Consider the following 4,273-nt stretch of genomic DNA (forward strand, 5'->3'; position numbering starts at 1 on the left):
CATCTCTCTGTCTTCAGTGTTACAGCTCTTTCTTTCAGGTCTAGGAGGTTCTCAGAGTAGGTACCCTGGATCCAAAGGACATGCTCCACTCCAGACTCTTCTTGATGGTAGTGAGTTTCCCCCAACCCCTGTGAGATTGGCCCTTATATAAGCCTAGTAGGAAGGCAAACCCATCCAATCCCCTAGCTGGACCACAGGGGACTCATTCCATTGGGTGAATTTTCAAACCTGTGTTTGCATAGTAAATGGACCAATCTCCTGCAAGATTGTGGGAGTTACAAGACCATGGCTAAAAAGGCCATAAGAAAGCAATTCATTGTACTACAACTGCACATTAGAATTAGCTGAGAAGCTGTAAGACACAGTGAGTGCCCAGACCCTACCCCAAACTGACTCAAGCATGGTCTCTTGGTAGTGGTAGGGGTGCATGAGAGGCAATCTAATACAGTGATTAAGAGCACAGCCTAGGCTTAAAACATGGCTATGCTACTTGCATGTGGGCAAGTTACTTAACTTTCCTGTACCTCAGTTTACTCTTTATAAAAGGAGGATAATAATAGACCACTTCTGTAAGGAGATTATGAAAATTAAATAAACAAATACATGCAGAGCATTTAGAATGGTGCCTAGCAGAGAAAGCACTATATAGCATTGCTACCATCGCTATACTTGAACATGTTAAGACAGTGATTTACATATAGGAATTAATATATTAACTCTGATGTGATATGATAATTCTGATTTAAATTTTTTCAAACGCTGCTTTACATAGCCTAAAAACTGTGTGTTGAAACAAACAAACAAAAGGTCAGTTTTGAGGAGTATTTTGGTCTCACAAAAGCTTCCCTATTTAATGCTGAGAAGAAATACCTTTTCTTTTTTATCACAGGAATGTAGAATGTACATAGTTTTTCCTGATTATAAAACTACCCTCATTCGATCACAAACCAATATGTATTCTTTCTTCTCTTTCATGTTCTCCAAATGAAGGCAACATTTCAATAATTTTTTTTAAAATATGACTCTACTTTTAATAGGTACAATGGGAAATTGACCTAGCCACAAAAATATTCCTCAGTGATATTTGTTGCAAAGAATTGGAGCTACATAGAATGTATGGTGACTTTCAGGGTTCCCCCGAACAGAAAACCCTGAGCATTAATGGGGAAATGTTGACTGACATCGTAAAGTTACTGTAGAGTTGACGTGCGATTGAGGCTGTGATAGTTTTTTCAAACCTTATATACTGTCAGCACAGCCATAGTCGAAGACTGCTCTTGACTTTGTGAGAGCTTTTTTTTTTTTAATTTGGGAGAGGAGGTGGGGTGAGGATTAAAAAATATGTCATTGACATCCCAAGGGCACTTATATTGGCAGAATAATGTCCGTCTCATTGGGATCATTTCCTTTAGAAAGAAAAAGATGCCTTCTAGGACAATGTGTTGGCTGGGTACCTCCTTCGGACTCATTTAAGGGCCAATGGAAGGCTGCCTCCGCATACATTTACACCCTGTGTGAGAGACTTCTACTGACATTCAGTTGTGACTGACTGCTTCAGACCAGACACAATTTGAACATTTTCTGCTACTGGAGTGGGAAGGCCAAATAGCTATTGCAAATTCACATTTTCTTTTTCCAATTGATGGTGGCACTCCCCCTGGAATGCCCCCATGCTGCAACTGCTCTAACTTTCCAATTCATTTTCCCTGGAAGAGTCTAAACACGAAGCAATGTTGTCTACCCTTTCAGTCACTGTGCTTCCCCTAAGGGTACTTTGGTGTTGAAGCAAGTCACTGAGTAGCAGACTGATAGCGTTTTGTCTTCCAAAGCTCATTGACTAAGAAAATAATACACATAAAGGCAGCCTATTCCAACAATATCCCAAGGGGAAAAGAGTCTATTGCCACCCACTTTTAGTGATGAGGATGGGGAAGGCCAAAGAATAAAACACCTCGAGGCCTACAGAAGATAACATGCCAATGCTATATGTTTTGATGAAGGGAAAAAAAAAAAGTCATGAAAACTGTGCCTTTTTAGGAAATATAGAAGACAGCCACTGTCACTTTTGATTAGAAGAGAGTCAGAAAAATGATATACCAGTAATATATAGCTCACCGAATTTGTACATTGCTTTACTAACTGGATATCCAAAACAAAATAGGCATTACAACAATACACTGTTACTCAGAGAACACAACCTATCCATATTTCCAGGGACTGTTTTTTTTGTCAAGGCTCAAAAATATATACTTAAAATGGCTCCTTCAAAGTCTTCCCTGGGATTGTTAGATGAAGTTGTTTTTTTTTTTCTTTCTTCATGGAATTGCAAACCAAGTGCTCTATTTCAATATTGAAATATTGTAAAGTAAAGGATAAGCATATTCCTGTATCAGGGCCATAACCATATCTTATTCTATAAATATTTTCACTCTAACCTGCGTAAAAGCAGTATAATTAGGAAGAAAGGATCAGGGAGCCTGGAATTATATTTCTGTTTACAACTTCATAAACACAGCTCTGCTTTCCTTTCACGGCTGTGATCTGCAGCTGTAAAACATCCTTAACACTATTTGGTAACAGTCCGATTTTATTTAAAATTGCTTCCTTCCTTCTGTGTATGTATTTCTTAAAAAAAAAAAAAAAAAAGATCCAGGTTAAAAAATTTTGATTCTATTTCCCTCATGTACTCAAAGACAAAATTCTAGGACTGTGAGTTTAAAATGGTAATAATAGCAGGAAGTAAATAAAATGGAATGAGTAGGTAAAAAAAAATGAAACATTTTCTTGATTAGAGGATAAGGTTATAAACACTTTTTGTCTTGGATATCTCTATAGTTATTCCACTATTACATTTTGTAGCAAAGTTTCTGAAAGAAAGTAATGATACCCTAAATTTATTTGGAGCTGCTTTATCATTTACCAAGTGTTTTAACATTTCTTTATTTTCCACACATGCCATTGAGATGGGCAGAGAAAAGAAAATCGGTCCCACTTGGTATATTAGGAAAATGAAGTTCTAAGAACTGAGGCAAAGGAAAAAGGTAAACACAATCATTTAGTATCAGCTTCAAAAAAAAAAAAAAAAAAACACCAAACTCATTACCGTCAAATCAATTCCAACTCACAGTGACCCTATAGGACAGAGTAGAACTGCCCCATAGGGTTTTCAAGGCTGTAAATCTTTACGGAAGTAGGCTGCCACATCTTTCTCCCACGGAGCAGCTGTTGGGTTTGAGCTGCTGACCTTGCAGTTAGCAGCCGAGTGCTTAACCACTGTGTCACCCATAAGTTGTCTCATCAGGAATCCAGATTGGACCACGATTAATAATAATGGTCCCTTTACCCTGGCAACAGACTCCCTGGGTAGTACAAACACTTAACGAGCTCAGTTGCCAACCAAAAGGTGGGAGGTTCAAGTTTACCTAGATGCACCTCAGAAGAAAGGCATGGTGACCTACTTCCCCCCCAAAAACAGCCATTGGAAACCCTACAGAGCACAATTCAACTCTGACATGCATGGGGCCACCATGAGCCAACCTGACACCAACTGGTTGGTTCACCCTGGCAACAGCAATTGTTTCTACTATCCAGTTTCTTTGAGCACTCCCAGAAGCACCGACATCAAACAACACTCAGAAGTACTATCATCAGCCAGACAGCACCACCCCATTCTTGGATGTCTGAGCTCCAGCTCCATGAGGTCCCTTCTCCAAGCTTTCAGGTTCAATAACCCCAACTTCTTTCCTTTGTTCCTCCAGCCTTCGGGGTGTGGTTTCTTCCTGTAGTTATTAGCTCTGTGTTACTTCAGTTCTCCCATTTTGCTTTTTGAGTCTTCTAATGTCCTTGGGTGATACAAATGGTTAAGTGCTCAACTACTAACTGAAACGTAGTGGTCTGAACTCCCCCAGAGGTGCCTTGGAAGAAAAGTCTGGCGATCTGCTTCTGAAAGTTCACAGCCTTAAATATCCTACAGAGTGCAGTTCTACCCTGCACACTTGGGGTCCCCGTAAGCCAGAATCAACTCAACAGCAACTGGTTTGTCTAATACCCGTTTAACTATGTCCCTGAGTGGTACGAATGGTTTGCTGTCATCCACTGACCTAAAGGTTGGCAGTTTGAACCTACCCAGCTGCAATGCAGAAGAAAGGCCTGCTGATCTACTTCCATAAAGAGTACAGCCAAGAAAACCCTATGGAGCAGTTCTACTCTGTAACACATGGAGTTACCATGAGTTGGAATCAGGTTTGGTTTTGTTTTTTAAACTAGTTCCCTA

Source organism: Loxodonta africana, chromosome 22, assembly GCF_030014295.1.
Source record: "Loxodonta africana isolate mLoxAfr1 chromosome 22, mLoxAfr1.hap2, whole genome shotgun sequence".
Taxonomy (NCBI): Eukaryota; Metazoa; Chordata; class Mammalia; order Proboscidea; family Elephantidae; genus Loxodonta; species Loxodonta africana.